Raw genomic sequence first — 18,268 nt, 5'->3', positions numbered from 1 at the left:
CACTCTGATCCCAGGCTCATCACTAATTTAGATGTTTTGTAACTTTTCTTGTGTGCTCTCCTAAATGGGACTTGCCCTTACATTCTATGTAATTGTGCATTGTTGGAAATATAAAACTTGTAAAACCTGAATAAAAATACAGTTATTCAAGAAAAAAAAAAGTACATAAATTGATTTTATTTAAATGAATGTAGGCTCCGTTTCCACTAGTGCGACTTGTCATGCGACTTTGGACACATAAAGTCGCATGACAAGTCACAGCCCATTGATTTCAATGGCACCCGTTTCCATCTATGCGACTTTGAAAAGGTTCCTGCACTACTTTGATGCGACTTTTGATGCAACTTTGATCCAGAGACTGTAAAGTTGGATCAAAGCTGCACTCAAAGTCGTACCCCAAAGTCGCACCCTAAATCGCGCAACTTTTTGGTCGCAATAGTGGAAACGTAGCCTAAATTAGAACTTTAAAAACTTTATTTCTATAGGGTTCTATATAATACAATGATTTTCTTTCTTTCACATATACCTTAACTACATACTGTTAAAAGATAAAATATAACTAAAGGCAAAACTTTTGTTTGTCACCAGAACAAGGATAGACGTCAAATCATTTTTGCTTGCGGAGGGGAGTGTTAGAGTAAAACCAACTCCCTTTTGGGAGTTTAGTCCTGCTTTATTATCCAAAGTGCATTAAAACGTTTTGCCTTTTAATTCTACTGTGTGCCTAGCAAGTGTTTTTGTGTACTACGTTAGGTGCTTTTACTAAGGGATGTGATGGGTTTTATTCCCTGCTTTGCAGGAACACAAAATCTATCCCTTCCCCCTGTCAGAATGGAGATCTGCCGTGTGTACATAGGCAGAGCTTCGTTCTGTGCGTTTTACCGATGATCAGCGGGTGCCGGTGGACATCCAGTGCCCAGCACCTGCAGATCGTCTTCTGCTGTGCAGAATCACATATTTATATATGTGATTCTGCACAGTAGCAGTAAACCTGTTATTGGGCGGTCCGGAAGTGGTTAAAAGCAGAAAAAAATTAACAAACATAAGGATTTTAGTGACTCTGGCAAGGGCCAAATTGTAATGGCTAGATAACTGGGCCAGGGGAACTCCAAAACTGCAGCTCTTGTGGGATGTTCCTGATCTGCAGTGTTCAGGATTGACCAAAAAGGGTCCAAGGAAAGAAAACCGGCCAACCAGTGATAGGGTCATAAGTGGCTAAAGCTCATTTATGCAAGTGAGTAGCGGAGGCTGGTCCATGTTGTCCAATCCATTAGAAGAGTTACTGGAGCTCAAATTGATAAAAAAGTTTGTGCTGGTTCTGAAAGAAAAGTGTCAGAACACACAGAGCATCGCAGTCTGTTGTGTATGGAGCTGCATTGCTGTAGACCAGTCAGGGTGCTCACGTGTCCAAAGCCAAAAGGGCTTACAATGAGCACGTGAGTAGCAGAACTGGACCAGTGAAATGGAAGAAGGTGGCCTGGTCTTATGAATTCAAGAATGGTTTGAGGAACTCAACAATGAGTTTGAGGTGTTGACTCGGCTTCCAAATCTCAAACCAATCGAGCATCTGTGGGATGTGCTGGAAAAACAAGTCCGATCCATGGAGGCCGCACCTCGCAACTTACAGGACTTAATGGATCTGCTATTGTCAGCTTGATGCCAGATACCCCAACATACCTTCAGAGGTCAATCTGAGTTAATGCCTCGATGGGTAATGGTGGGTAGTCATAAGGTTATGACTGATCGGTTTATTTCTTCAATGGTTAAGGACAAGCCAAACCTGGGACAACCATCAGTTGGTGTGACTAATGCACTGACTAAAATGTTTGTCAAACCAAGTGAACAAGTCATGGCAGCCCCCAGTTGTGTGCCGTGTTACAACTACAATAGAACTTGGCAGGTAGTGAGCATACAAGGAATGTCTATATTGATCACCAAGGTATGCGAGATGAGATAAAGGTACAGACCAGTCCAACAAGGAAAGCTGTCATTCAGGGATCAGTGACAGAAAAAAGAATGCGTTGACGGGTGTGTGTGTGTTTCAGAGACATGGAGATGCAGTTTTGAAAAAATTTGCGTCTTTAATGCTGTGGACATATCAGTGGGCTGATGTCAGCAAACTTAGAGACGTTCAATGATCAAGCTCTACTAACAAACTGCTGCCTGTACGAATCACTGACCGGCAAACAACATTTAAATATTTAAACTAGCATAGGTCATAGCAGGCATGTTGTGGTCTCTGCTCTTTAGACAAGACCTTTAGGTACAAAAGGAAACATGGAAGCTGTGGAATTCTCATTATGAAAATGCTAGTTGCCTGACTATCATACTGACCCTCTTCCTTTATTACTTTGAGTCACTAACCCAGAACAAGTGTGGCCGTCAGGACTTTAGCCTTTACTCTGATTTTCCAATACATACTTGTTCCTGGTCGGTGACTCAAAAAGTATTGAAGTATTGACATCTGTAGCATGCCACCCCCCCTTGACTCAGTCCCAACCCCCTGTTATGCATCACCCCCCTTATAGCAATAAGGTTTAGGTTAAAAAAAAACATAGTTAAAAAAAAAAATAACGTTACACTAAAAAAATAAAAAAAAGAACACCAAAAATTGTTTTGAAAGCCCCTCACCCCCACATACACACAAATAAAAATGGAAAAACGATTGTGTCACACGTATTAGGTATCGCTGTGCACTCCAGAGTGAGAGCAATCATTCTTTAGCCATCGTTCACTGTTACCCCTAAACTGATGACCTGTAGGGTCTTATAAAGTGTTGTCTATGGACAATTTTGGGTGCCAAAGTTTGTCACTGTTTCACAGGCATGCAAATTTCAAGACATGACATGTTGGGTATATATTTACTCGACGTAGCCTCATCTTTTATATGTTACAAAAAAAAAATGGGTAATATATCACGTTCACTAAAAAAAAAGGGTAATATAGCACTCAAATTTACTTTGGTGTATTTTTTACTAAAAATAAGGGTTTAATAAACAGTTAAATAGCATCTGACATAAACCTGCAACTACCACCATTTTATTCTCCGGGGTCTCTGCTTAGAACATATAAAATGTTTTTAGGGGTTTTTAACTAATCTTCAGGCCTAAAATCTGCATTTAAACAAAAATGGCTTTGGCAGCAAAATGGTTTATGAAGAATTAATTGTTACCGAGCTGCATTCATTTTTGCCTTTATTAATGTCTGGAGTTTAGTTTAACTGAAGTTCAGATTGGATATATGTCATAAATAGGGATGAGCTGAACACCCCCCGGTTTGGTTCGCACCGACAAAAAATTTGTGTGAACATCCATTAAAGTCTGTGGGACACGAACGTGAAAAGTCAAAAGTGCTCATTTTAAAGGCTTATATGCAAGTTATTGCCACAAAAAGTGTTTGGGGACCCAGGTCCTGCCCCAGGGGACATGTATCAATGTAAAAAAAAGTTTTTAAAATGGTAGTTTTTTTTCGGAAGCAGTCATTTTAGGAATGCTTAAAGTAAAACAAAAAAAGGAAATATTCATTTAAATATCATGCCTGGGGGGTCCCCTTAGTCTGCTTGTAAAGTAGCGCATTTTCCCCATGTTTAGACAAGTACCGCAGCAAAATGACATTTCTAAAGGAAAAAATGTCATTTAAAATTGCTCATGGCTGTAATGTATTGCCAGATCCTGGCAATATACATAAAAAATCATTTTAAAAAACAGCTTGGTCCCCCCCCCCCAGTCCATACCAAGCCCTTCGGGTCTGATATGGATATTAAGGTGAACAGCACACCCCAAAATTTTTTTTCTATGGCAAGGGGGACCCAAAGGGCCTGGTATGGACGGAGGAACCCATGCTGTTTTTTTCCTAATCACATCATAGGGCTCCCCTTAACCACTTCACTACACTATATTATATATTGAACACTGCACTATATACCCTGCACTGTATTATATATACTACGCTGAGTGCACTATATACTCTGAACTGCAGTATACATACTATACGGACTGCACTATATACTCTGCTGAAAAATTGGGCCTTAGGTGTTAGTGGTGGCAGAACACGGTAACCCCTCACAGTTACTCTTGTTGGGTGCAGGAATGGTCCCTGCTGTTAAATATTATTTCAAAAATTGTAATTACATGCCCCTGTTAAACAGGGGCAGAAACATTGGACCTTAGGTGTTAGTGGTGCCAGAACACTGTAACCCCTCACGGTTACTCTTGTTGGGTACAGGAATGGTCCCTGCTGTTAAATATTATTTCAGAAGCTGCTTGCCCTCTTTTAGTGGCCTGTGAGCGTCTGCCTCTCCTTGGAGGCCTTCCGGACATGATGGGTATTGTTTTTTTTTTAACACCGCTCTACACTGTATTATATACTGTGTACACCACCTGAAGTGTATTTGAAACTGTACACACTGTATTATTATAATGTGTACACTGCCTGCACTGTATTATCTACTGTACACCGCCGAATGCACTTTATATATAGGCTATGCTGAATGCAGAGTATATACAGTATCTCACAAAAGTGAGTACACCCCTCACATTTTTGTAAATATTTTATTATATCTTTTCATGTGACAACACTGAAGAAATGACACTTTGCTACAATGTAAAGTACAGGATGTACAGCTTGTATAACAGTGTAAATGTGCTGTCCCCTCAAAATAACTCAACACACAGCCGTTAATGTCTAAACTGCTGGCAACAAAAGTGAGTACACCCCTAAGTGAAAATGTCCAAATTGGGCCCAATTAGCAATTTTCGCTCCCCAGTGTTATGTGACTTGTTAGTGTTACAAGGTCTCAGCAGACCAAGATAAACTTATTTGGTTCAGATGGTGTCAATCGTGTGTGGCGGCAACCAGGTGAGGAGTACAAAGACAAGTGTGTCTTGCCTACAGTCAAGCATGGTGGTGGGAGTGTCATGGTCTGGGGCTGCATGAATGCTGCCGGAACTGGGGAGCTACAGTTTATTGAGGGAACCTTGAATGCCAACATGTACTGTGACATACTAAAGCAGAGCATGATCCTCTCCCTTCGGAGACTGGGCCACAGGGCAGTATTCCAACATGATAACGACCCTAAACACACCTCCAAGATAACCACTGTCTTGCTAAAGAGGCTGAGGGTAAAGGTGATGGACTGGCCAAGCATGTCTCCAGACCTAAACCCTATTGAGCATCTGTGGGGCACCCTCAAACGGAAGGTGAAGGAGGGCAAGGTTTCTAACATCCACCAGCTCCGTGATCTTGTCATGGATGAGTGGAAGAGGACTCCAGTGGCAACCTGTGAAGCTCTGGTGAACTCCATGCCCAAGAGGGTTAAGGCAGTGCTGGAAAATAATGGTGACCACACAAAATATTGACACTTAGGGCCCAATTTAGACATTTTCACTTAGGGGTGTACTCACTTTTGTTACCAGCAGTTTAGACGTTAATGGCTGTGTGTTGAGTTGAGGGGACAGCAAATTTACACTGTTATACAAGCTGTACATCGTCTAAAAAAAAAAATATATATATATATATATATATATATATATCAAATACACTGCCACTACCTAACCTGCCTGCCTAATCTAGCTCAACCTCTCTATCTCCGTCCACTATAACACACTATACGGGCATTGTGTAAGCAACCTTTTATAGTGTGGGGTGTGTACTTAGTCCCCCTGAGCCATGATTGGCCAACGGCACCCTGCCTTTGGCCAATAATGCTCTCGCTGAGGAGCGTGCTGTGATTGGCCAAAGCATACAGGTCAGGTGTATGCTTTGGCCAATCATCATACAGCAATGCACTGCGGTCTTGCAGTGCATTATGGGTCACTCGAATTTGCCGCGAACACCCCGTAAAATTTGCTGTTCGGCGAATGGGCGAACACCCGATGTTCGAGTTGAACTTATGTTCGACTCGAACTTGAAGCTCACTCCTAGTCATAAACACACAAAACAACTACAGCGCTTAGAGTACTGCCATAAAGTCTCAATCCTATGTGGACCATCAACAATAGCGTAAAAGATTCCTTCTGGTATGCTTCATTGGTGCAGCCATCCTCAGATGGGGGAATCTAGTGGATAACTGTAAAAAAGCACACAGAAGGGCACAACGCCTAGTGCATTACCAAAAGTTTAATGATATGAAGAACAAACAGCCAAGCCCAAGACGTGTTTTGGGGGAAGCAACTCCTTCCTCAAAGCTTACAGTAGCTGCCATGTTTCGGGGGATGTACCCCCTTTCTCAGAGCTTATCTCTAAAGAAAGAGGTGTGTAACCTGAATCCTGTTAGCTTGCCAATGCAGAGTTGCATCAGGTCAGGCTGTGTGACACCCCCACTGGATCGTAATTTGGTGTATTGCAACGCCTACAGTATATATTTCCTATTTTTGTGAGTATGGGTTTGACGATTTGTTCTTTATAGCAATCAACTTTTTATAATGCACTAGGCGTTTGCACCCTCATATGTCATAAAGAAAAACAAACATTACAAATTGTTATTTTGTTTTGCACCTGGGGTTAACTGTTCACTTTAGGAAGCATGAAAATAAGCCATCAAGTGTGCAAGCATCATGACACTCTGCATTTAGAAATAGTTTGTTCTATCACAAATTACTATTACTATCTAGCGAGTCAAAGGTCCTGAGTGGTGCCCCTTAAACAATGCAGAGCAGAAATAGGGTGAGTGCTGGGTTTGCAGTTAGCTGGAATTAATGTGATTGTTGTGATGACTGAAGGGGATCGGGAAGGCGCCTGACTACACACCAGCCTACAGCCAACCAATTATATGTAATGGACTACTGACCTTCTTATGTTTTATTATAATTACCATTACTGTTGTTGTTTATGTTGTATTTGTTTCATCCGTCATACAGAACTTCTTAGTTTATACAATAAAATCACATATTGCTTTTTTCTTTTATTAGTTTGAAAAAGAAAACTTTTTCTTAATAAAACAGAATGTGGGACTACAGAGAAACACCATAAATTGCCAGATCTGGCAGCCGAAAATGATATCTGGGTAGCAAAAAAAGCTCAACTAAAGTATAATATTTTTGTTAATTAATTACAATTTTTTTCTTAAATAAAAGGCAAGTCCACAATTTTTTTTCTCCTCTCTGCAGCTGTTGCCTGTGGTACTTCATTTTCACCACAAGATGTAACCAGTCTTCTGGGGTGAATGACTCCCAGCATTATTTAACCCACTTCCTGTGAATGCAGGGTGTCAAGAGTCCACCCCCCGATGTAGTGAAAGCACAGTGCTCTACAGTCACAATATCAGGATGCAAGGAATAGGAAGGAAGAGGGGCATTCAATTGGGGTTGGGAAATTGGACATGGGTAGGGTAGGCTGAAAGTAATCTTTAGGGTACCCCTACAAGGTAATAATGACAGTTCAAGATTGGAGGCGCTCAAAACACACATATTATGCATATTTTTTTCAGCTTGTTGGAAAATCTCCAAGTGCCCTGGCTGATACTTCTTTCTTGGGAAATGAGAAAGAGTTACTCCGGTAAAAAAGATGGATGGGACCCAAACCTACAGATGATGGTCAGATATCTCTTTCCTAAGCTACCCACATACAGGCTGAAACAGTTTCAGGGATTTCAGTGGCAATAGAGTATAGCCAAGACCAGGGGTCTCCATACTTTCTAGACAAAGGGCATGTTTAAGGGAGCCTGACTTTGGCCATTGGGAGTAAACATTTTTCTGGTGTCAGTGGGAGTAAACAATACATCATTGGTGTACGTGGGAGAAATAGTGCCCCATCATTCGTATCAGTGAAAGGAATAGTGCCCCATCATTGGTATCAGTAAGAGGAATAATGCCCCACCATTAATGTCAGTGGGAGGAATAGTGACCCATCATTGGTGTCAGCAAGAGGAATAGTGGCCATCATTGGTATCAGTGAGAGGAAAAATGCCCCGTCATTGGTGTCAGTGGAAGGAATAGTGACCCATCATTGGCATCAGTGGAATGAATAGTATCCCTTCATTGGTGTCAGTGGGAGGAATAGTGTCCCATCATTGGTATTAGTGGGAGGAATAGTGTCCCATCATTGGTATCATTGGGAGGAATAGTATACCATCATTGGTGTCATTGGAAGGAATAGTATCCCATCATTGGTATGAGTGGGAGGAATAGTGTCCCATCATTGGTGTCAGTGGAAGAAATAGTATCCCATCATTGGAGTCATTGGAAGGAATAGTATCCCATCATTGGTATCAGTGGGAGGAATAGTATCTTGGTATCAGTGGGAGGAATAACATCCCATCATTGGTGTCAGTGGAAGGAATACTGCCCCATCGTTGGAGTCAATGGGAGAAATAATGCCCCGTTGTTGATGTCAGTAACAGGAATTATGCCCCATTGTTGGTGTCAGGGGGACGCATAGTATCTTGTATCAATGGGAAGAAAAATACTCCAAAGACCAGATAAAAGGGAACAAAAGGCCGCATCGGGCCCATGGGAGACCACTGGCCAAGACCAGGAACAAAAATGGCATATGTATATTGCAGTTTACCAGTCTTTGCATTTCTAGCAATGTCCATTTTCTCTTTCTTGAGTAACCTACTAATCTCATCAACCCCATGTAATGAAGATATGTTGAAGTCCATCCTAGGTAACAACCATGCCTCCCTCAATAGATACAGTGAAAGATTAACTTCTTCCGGACTGCCCACCACACAAATACTGCGGTAGGGTGGCCCGGCTGTGCAAAACAACGTACCTGTACGTTGTTTGCACTTCCTGGTCTCAGGGGCATGTGTGCCGCTGGTGACCAGCTTCCACTGTGATTGGACAACTTTCAACTCACACTGGAAGGGGGCAGATAGATCCCCGAAACATGTTGGCTATTTCTTGTTCTGCACCCCTGATCTTTAATGGTATTAAAGTGGTATCTAGGGCTCTTAGTAAGGAGGGACTGTCAATGGACACACAGAGCCGGCTCGGGGGAGAGCTCGCATAAGTGCCCCCGTAACAAGAGGCTTGGTATAGGGGCACTCGGCAGGGGGGGAGCCAGGAGTACCAGCGGGGTACCCGAGAAGAGGAGGATCAGGGCTGCTCTTTGCATCATTATTGTACAGAGCAGGTATGTATGACATGTTTGTTATTTTAAAAAAATACAAAATCTGCCTAAAAAAAAACTTTTTTTAAATTATTTTTAGATAGAGTAAAGGAGGATTATAACCTCTGTTAGTTTTTATTTACCATCTGTGTCCCATTGGGGAGATTTCCTTTCACTTCCTGTCCCATAGTCCCAACGGGATGTAAGAGGATATCCCTCAAAAGTAAGGGAATTCCTGATAGTCACCAAAACTAGTGTCCCCATTGGAAGATTTCTCCTCTTCTGAGGACAACCCAAAATTTGGGATTTTCTTCCACTTTCGGTCATAATGATAAACAGGACAAATAGAGAGGGTGAATCTTCTTAACAAAGACACAGACAGCAATGGCAAGCTGAGAGGGGAACCACTGAGATAAAACATTCCAGAAAAGTCACATATATACTGTAATTAACTAACATAGGACTTCTGTACACAAAGTATATTGTCTCACTTGGGATGAGTCAGGAGCTTTTTTTTTTTTTCTGGAAAGTCATAAGGAGGAAAAAGGATGAGTAACAACAGTTTTATAATACAGAAACGTTGCAGAAACAACAGAAATGATCCGAAATGCATCGTGGGGTGCAGAAAGAGAACACCCAAACACACGGTACTTACACAGAGCGAGACGATCGGTCTCTGGGTGAATGTAGATTCACTGGCACAAGGGCGGGTTTCTCTAATCTGTTGACTGGCTGCCCAGATGTTCACTTACACCCTTTCCTGTGCAAGCCTGACCTCCTCCATCCTCCAACCTGTGCACAAAATGAGCAGATTGTCACACTGCATTATAAGTAACCCACGGGTCTGTTTTTTTTAAAGAGCAGCTCGACTTTTATTGTGAAAAAAAAAAAATGATCTGTGTGATCAATATGCATTGTAAGGGTTTTAACAAACTTTCCTCCTTTTTCTTCTCTGAAGGTACTGTATACTTGTTTGTTTCACCATCTCCTGTGCAGACTGATTCTGAATGGGAGGGTCTAATTCATTACAATCACCTGGTAAACTCTCAGTATTCTGATGAGAGAAGTGGCAGGGTCAGTATCCCTTTAGAAGTCATTGACCCTTGGGGAGTATCTCACCAAAAATGAAATGTCTGTTGCAGGAGATACCTAAAATTTGATTGATATCTTAATGCAGAAAATCAGTGAGCCAATTACACAAGCAAGGAATGGTGTACAGAATGCCTCCAGGTTGCCATGGTGCATTGAATTTTGCACAAATACTCACCTATGCTCCAATTGTCCGATGCCCGTGAGGTTCCAGCATCTTCTCCCCGGGTCCTTTGGGTGCTGGTCTTTGGCTGTTTCGGTTGGCCGACTTCACAATGTGGGTTGTCACAGTAATGTTTCTTGCTCTGGCGAATGGAGGGAGACCCTGTCGAGTATGCTGTATGGGCCCCCTTGTTGGTATAATTTCTAATGGCGGCCCTGACTATATATGTCAGGCAATATCTTTTGCTAACCAGCAGATAAAACTCTACTGGTAAGCAGATGACAGGAAAGTATGAATGGCACCTAGCCGTGGACATATGCAAAGCATTTCCTGCCTGATGGATGGTGGTTTTGTTAGATTACCATCATCTTAGGTACATATTAAAACACAAAGTATACACATGCCATCACTTTCAGACAAAATGTAGGACATAACAGGATCCAATGTTCACATTTGGAAACAAGGCAAAGCCATGCAAATCATTCCTGTATGCACCTGTGGCCGGCTTTATCTACAGAGCCATTACTCTACAATACAGATAAGAGATATTCAAAGACAAAAGTCTTGGTTGACAGAGATACTATTGCCGCGTACACACAAGCGGACTTTTCGACCAGACTGGTCCGACGTCTATCCGATGGACTTTCGGCGGACTCCCGAACGGACCTACACACGATCACACCAAAGTCTGACGGATTCGTACGTGATGACGTACAACTGGACTAAAATAAGGAAGTTGGTAGCCAGTAGCCAATAGCTGCCCTAGCGTCGGTTTTCGTCCGTTGGACTAGCATACAGATGAGCGGACTTTTCGATAGGAACTGGGTCTGATGGAGTTCCGACGTAAAGATTTGAATGTTCTAAATCTAAAGTCCGTCAGATTTTTGACCGAAAAAGTCAGCTGCAGGTCCGATGAAGCCCACACACGGTCGAATTGTCCGCTGGACTTGGTCCATCGGACCAGTCCGATCAAAAAGTCCGCTCGTGTGTACGCGGCATAAGAATACTTGACTTTCCTGACTTTAGTTCTAAGCCAGTGATCTCCAAACCATGGCCCAGAGGCCAGATGTGGCCCTTTACTTTCCTTTTTCTGGCCCTTGGTGCACGGTCCACAAATCAGGGAATTGGAAGTCAAGGCCAGTCAACGTTAGGGAGGTTGTAGTAGCAAAGAGAAACCAGTTTAGGCATGGGGGCGATGTAGGATTGCCATGATTGGTTAACACAGGTTATAAGCAGATGGTTACAGGGCCAGGATTTTGGTGTTAGTATCTTGGGGTTTAGGAGGGTTAGTCTTTAGATCAGAAACATTTTAGAAATAGGTCACGGGGAAAAGGTTAATTAATGTTAGGACTATAGGAAAGGTTAGTGTTATGTACCTAGTAGATGAGCCCGAATTGCAGAGGATGGCCTCTCTTATGCCTCCGACTCAAGGCTCCTGGTAGTGAAGACAGGAGCACAGGAGTAAGGAGTGGTACAAGTGCCTGGCAGGATCAACAGCAGAAGATCAGTCCAGTAGTTCGGAGATTCAGGTAGGAGTTGGAAGTGCAGGCTGGAACCGAACTCCAAGGACAGGAATCAGAACAACCGGAACAGCAGATAGGCACCAAAGACTTGAACTGGATCAACAGACCGGAACCTACAGCAGATGGATCAGGTAGCAGGCATAGCAGACTGGATGGCTCAGCAGACAGGTATAGCAGACTGGATGGCTCAGCATGTAGGAGCAGAGGACTGGCTCTGGAGCTGGATGGCTGCAGCAGGTAAGTATAGTAGACAGGTAGTCTTGGAAGGTCAGGCAGGCAAGGTCGGTATCAGGCGGGCAGCAGAAGAACAAGAGGAGCAGGCAGGAGAATCGTCAGACAAGCCAGGGGTCAGGTGCAGGCGGATAGCAGGAATACTCTTCAGATAAGCCGGATCAAAGTATAAACAGGTCTCAGATTATCAGGGAACACACGGGAAGCTGCAGAGCAAACAGCAACGTTTTCCTGTGACAGCCAGGTTTTAATAGCCCGCCAGACACTAACGGGCGCACGCGCGCATGTGCACATGCGCATGGGCACCCGCAGTCGCGCACCAATAGGTCTGGATTGCCCGTTACTGGCAGGATCTTCCTGACATTTAGCGTGAGGGTTAGTGTTAGGACTATAGGAAAGGTTAGTGTGAGGGTTAGTGTTAGGACTATAGGAAAGTTTAGTGTGAGGGTTAGTGTTAGGACTATAGGAAAGGTTAGTGTGAGGGTTAGTGTTATAACTTTAGGGAAGGTTAGTATAAGGAATATTATTATGAGGGGCAGGGGCGTTGCTAGGGGGTGGCTATTGGGGCTATAGCCCCGAATCTGGCAGGATCTTCCTGACATTTAGCGTGAGGGTTAGTGTTAGGACTATAGGAAAGGTTAGTGTGAGGGTTAGTGTTAGGACTATAGGAAAGTTTAGTGTGAGGGTTAGTGTTAGGACTATAGGAAAGGTTAGTGTGAGGGTTAGTGTTATAACTTTAGGGAAGGTTAGTATAAGGAATATTATTATGAGGGGCAGGGGCGTTGCTAGGGGGTGGCTATTGGGGCTATAGCCCCGAATCTGGGGCCCATAGCCCCGAGTCTCTTTCTGCAGGGTCCCTGCCTAACCAGCGGGCTGCGGCTGCTGTGGCAGGCGGGCTGGCTGCATGAGAGAGGCGGAGGAGAGGAAAGAAGTGAGCTCTTCACAGCTGGGCCTCTTCAATTTGGGAGCGAGGTGTGGTGAGCAGCAGACAGATGACATAATCTCTCACTGTCCGCCACAAATCGGCGCTCTTCCGCCGTCACAGCACAGTCTTTGTTGAGCTCCACTTTGCAGCCAGACCCCCTTGCTTCAATGTCGGAGGTGCGGCGGGCAGCAGCGAGATGAGATCATCTCTCACTGCCAACCCCGCATCACCGCTCTCCTACTCTCACTAAAGTGACAATCTGCAAATGGTGGCAAGAGATGTGGCAAGTGACAATCTGCAAATGGAGGCAGGAGATGTGGCAAGTGACAATCCACCTCTGGTGGCAGGCGACATGGCAAGTGACAATCCACATCTAGTGGCAGGTGACGGTGGCAAGTAAGACGCTGCATCTGGTGGCAGGAGATGTGGCAAGTAACACGCCCAGGGCTCCCACTGATTCTGCAGTATGGTGAGTTGAACCACTTCATTATATATTAGAATGTAACAATAGAAATAATGCACTTCAATCACCCTGACACCATATCAACCATTATGCCATGATGATTGAAGCGCCAACACCAGCCATCACCCGTGAAAAATTGCTTACCACTGGTCCCCCCCCCCCCGCGGGCATGCAAAAAGGTTGGTGACCGCTGCTATGGGCTCTAGCCCCAGATCTTTTGCAGACCTAGCAACTCCCCTGATGAGGGGGAAAGATTAATGTGAGGGTAAATTAGAATTAGGATTATAACTAAGATTAGTGTGAGGGTTAGTGTTAGGATTATATAGAGGGTTAATGTAAGAGGGGCCTTATAGCAGGGTATTACTCTCAGTCCTGGGGGCTCTGTGATGATAACTACCAGCATCAACCTCCTGCTGCCGAAAGTTAATATTGGTAAGCACCTAGCGGTGTGTACTCAGAACTTTTCATTGTAACAGTTCAAAATTATGGACACATCATTTTAATCTTGCTGTGAGCTGGCCTGCAGTAATTCATGGTCCCGGGTTCTGCAATACATGAGATGAAAGGTTTGGGATCTAGAGAAAGGTATGTTGACAGCCTTGCCGTTCCTCCTGTACAGTAATCTCTGTGCTCCAGGCTACACCCATATTACACATTCCGTGCCCCTGCAAGGCGATCTCCATTCATTTAGCAGGCAGTGGCTCAGCGCCATTGCATACCAGGGGAAGGGCCCCAGAGAAGAACATGCAGGACTTGTTAGACCACATGCTACGTGCTAACAGGAGTTTGACCCCAACCAGATGAATCCACCTGCAGCTTAACCCCTTCAAATCTATGCATTGATGTAAAAAAAAGTGCAATTTTTTTTCATGTAGCTATAAAAATTGGTGTAATTGAACACAGGCAATGCAAAGAACAGGGGAACTCTCCTATTCTCCATAGCCGACACCTAAGTCCTGCCAGGGGTCACAATGGATGCATTCTATATATGGCTTCACTAACATCTCATCAAGACATAACTTCACTTTACAGCATGCGCACTGTATGCTTCCAATCACTAGTAGTATTTACACGATGACTAAATCTGGACAGATTCAATTTGCCAAGCAGATTAAAATGAAAGTGGAACTTTATCTGAGCACCACACTGAGCAGTGAGCACGACCACTTGCTTGCTCCAGCTGAATAGCCCATTACAGGCAGGAACTCGTAGCCCCTCTTTTGTGTAGCACAGATGTAGTGAAACAGCGTGTAACTTCTCCTGTGTGGTCAATGATCCCAGCCCCACCTCTTCAGGCACTGCCAACCCACCTGGCTGCAGCTGCCCTTTTCACCAGCCCTCCTGGCTGTCTCTCTACACCAGCCCACCCAACTGACTCTTTACCAGCCCACCCAACTCACTCTTTACCAGCCAACCCAGCTGACTCTCAAGAGATCTCTTGGGAAAAGGCCTGAAGACTTAAAGTGATAGTAATGGATCGTTTTTTATTTTTTTTAAATAACAAACACGTCATACTTACCTCCACTGTACAGCTCATTTTGAGTGGCCCCGAACATCCTCTTCTGGGGTCTCGCGGTTCCTCCCCGCATCAGATAACCCCCTAGGAGAAGCGCTCTCCCGAGGGGGTTACCTTGCGGGCACGCTCCCGAGTCCAGCATTTGCGTCCACAGACACAAATGCCGGACTCGGCCCTGCCCCCTGGCGCCCGCGTCATTGGATTTGATTGACAGCAGCGGGAGCCAATGGCTGTGATGCTTCAATCTATCCAATAAAGAGCCGGGACCCTGTGGAGAGAGGGACAGCGCTTCCCCCGCCTAAAAGATGAAGGGACTCAGGTAAGTCAAACGGGGGGCTGTGGGGCCGGTGACTGACAGGTGTTTTTTCACCTTAATGCATAGAATGAAAAAACACAAGGGTTTATAACCCCTTTAAGCACACCACTGTCTTCAAGGGAGACTGGCTACATGTAGCAGTCTCCCCCTTTGTTAGTCCCCACAGTGTTGCATTACTTACTCTGTTCTCTCTTGCTCCCGTTCCTCCAACTAAGACTTCCTCCTGTGTGTTTTTGGCAGGTTCCTTCCAGCACCCGATGGCCCGATGGATGGCCTTTATTCTGAAACGTGTTGGCTGTGTTTGATGCCCTTAACAAATAAACGTTTCAAAAAGACTTTTAAGTGATATGAGCTTTTGTAATAGGCGCTCCTCAATACCCAGAAAAGGGTCCACATAAACTATATATATGTCCATGTCGTCAGGACATGTCCTCAGGATCTAACTAGAGTTTTATTTCTCATGGTTACTAGATACATGAAAAGTCCCAACGTTTACGCGTTGCTGCCCAATACGGGCCTTAGTCACAGCTATAGTCAAAAGTCTGACCCATCAGGGGGTGTATTAGACCTCTGGACCTCTACTGCTCTCGAATCAACATAGCTTGTGCTGCCTGCAGGTTGGAGGGCATGCCAAGCCTCTGCATAGAGAGCACTGCTTCCACACAGAACTCTTTTCCGCCCCATGCTGGCAGTAAAGGCGATTTTGTTTTTTTTACCCTGGCTGTGACTACGTTTTACAGAAAATCACCCCCCCGCCCCACACTCCTCTCCTGTACATACTGCTCACTGTCATACCCCCCACACTCCTCTCCTGTACATACTACCCACTGTCATAACCCCCCCACACTCCTCTCCTGTACATACTACCCACTGTCATAACCCCCCCACACTCCTCTCCTGTACATACTACCCACTGTCATAACCCCCCCACACTCCTCTCCTGTACATACTACCCACTGTCATAACCCCCCCACACTCCTCTCCTGTACATACTACCCACTGTCATAACCCCCCCACACTCCTCTCCTGTACATACTGCTCACTGTCATACCCCCCACACTCCTCTCCTGTACATACTACCCACTGTCATAACCCCCCCACACTCCTCTCCTGTACATACTACCCACTGTCATAACCCCCCCACACTCCTCTCCTGTACATACTACCCACTGTCATAACCCCCCCACACTCCTCTCCTGTACATACTACCCACTGGCATAACCCCCCCACACTCCTCTCCTGTACATACTACCCACTGTCATAACCCCCCACACTCCTCTCCTGTAGTATGTACAGGAGAGGAGTGTGGGGGGGTTATGACAGTGGGTAGTATGTAAAGGAGAGGAGTGTGGGGGGGTATGACAGTGAGTAGTATGTACAGGAGAGGAGTGTGGGGGGGGTATGACAGTGAGCAGTATGTACAGGAGAGGAGTGTGGGGCGGGGGGGTGATTTTCTGTAAAACGTAGCCACAGCCAGGGTAAAAAAAACAAAATCACCTTTACTGCCAGCATGGGGCGGAAAAGAGTTCTGTGTGGAAGCAGTGCTCTCTATGCAGAGGCTTGGCATGCCCTCCAACCTGCAGGCAGCACAAGCTATGTTGATTCGAGAGCAGTAGAGGTCCAGAGGTCTAATACACCCCCTGATGGGTCAGACTTTTGACTATAGCTGTGACTAAGGCCCAACAAACGTGGATTTATACATATATGTGACAAGTGTCAGAATTGGCCTGAAATAGTTAAATGCTGCTATATTGATCAGAGGCAGTACCCAGATCTCCTAAATGGAAATATTAAAACCTCTTAAAAAAAAAGTGTAAAATGTGTAAATACGGTAAAATAGACGCAAGTTATAATAGTAAAGCGTTTCTCACGTCACCACTATTCCGAGCACTGGTAATAAGCTCCTCTTATCTGTATTGCTTTTAAGGTGGCGTCCTAAAGTAAAATGCTCAGGATCAGGAGATATCAGATATACCCACCTACAGCCCCTATTATTGCCAAGATAGGAAAGAGGAACGTGGTTTGATGTCATATTATCCCGATCGGCCACACCCGTGGTCAGATTTTACATTGTTCTGTACATCAAGGATTCCCAAGCAAAATGTGAAGTTCAAAGGAAATATTTGAATGTTGTTTCTGATGTCACTGCTATCAGATGTACTAATAGAAACAAAGCATGCTAAAAAAAAGAACGAAAAGCATTAAAGGGCCCAGGATTTAAAAAAAATAATAATAATATATTTTTTTTGGCCTTAGAAATTTCTATTAGACGCACTTGCATGATTTTAATCTGTAAATCGGCGATTGTTATAAAGGGCTTTTATATTGTACTACTGAGTAGATCCTCCGAAGGAGTTAAAGCTAAGCACTGGGCACAAAAACTTTCATTGAAATATACTGTATAGACACAAAGGATATCAAATCACTTTGTGTGCACTAAATGCCTTTGCAAACCTACATATCACCTCGTAAATTTACAGTGACATCATTGCTGTGCTGCACATACAGTATCACACAAAAGTGAGTACACCCCTCACATTTTTGTAAATATTTTATTATATCTTTTCATGTGACAACACTGAAGAAATGACACTTTGCCACTGAAGAAATGACACACAGCTATTAATGTCTAAAGCCTCGTACATACGATCGGATTGTTGACCAACAAAACCGTGGACTTTTGTCCGAAGGGCGTTGGCCCAAACTTGTCTTGCATACAAACGGCAAGGAATTGTCGGCCAACAAATATGAACGTAGTGACGAACTACGTTGTTTTTCAGCTCTTTAGCGCCACCCTTTGGGCTCCTTCTGCTAATTTTGTGTTAGTAGAAGTTTGGTGAGTGTTGATTGGCGCTTTTCATTTCGCACTTTTCATTTCGCGCTTTTCATTGCACACATTTCATTTCGTGCTTTTCATTATGCTCTTTTCATTTTGCGCTTTTTATTTTGCGCTTTTCATGTCACACTTTTCATTTCGCGCTTTCATTTCAC

General features: G+C 44.2%; 1 protein-coding gene across 1 annotated transcript in view; it reads right to left on the bottom strand.

The window, feature by feature from the left end:
• Positions 1 to 9,829, bottom strand: part of ANXA9 (annexin A9) — a 61,238-nt gene extending 51,409 nt beyond the window's left edge. The window contains exon 1 of the mRNA XM_073610094.1: positions 9,707 to 9,829. The gene's annotated coding sequence lies outside the window, so the exon portion shown is untranslated. The remainder of the gene's footprint in view (positions 1 to 9,706) is intronic.
• Between the last annotated feature and the right edge of the window lie 8,439 nt (positions 9,830 to 18,268).

This window comes from Aquarana catesbeiana, linkage group LG13 (genome assembly GCF_042186555.1).
Source record: "Aquarana catesbeiana isolate 2022-GZ linkage group LG13, ASM4218655v1, whole genome shotgun sequence".
Classification (NCBI taxonomy): Eukaryota; Metazoa; Chordata; class Amphibia; order Anura; family Ranidae; genus Aquarana; species Aquarana catesbeiana.
The sequence above is the reverse complement of the archived record's forward strand: the minus strand, read 5'-3'. Positions and strand labels throughout refer to the sequence as shown.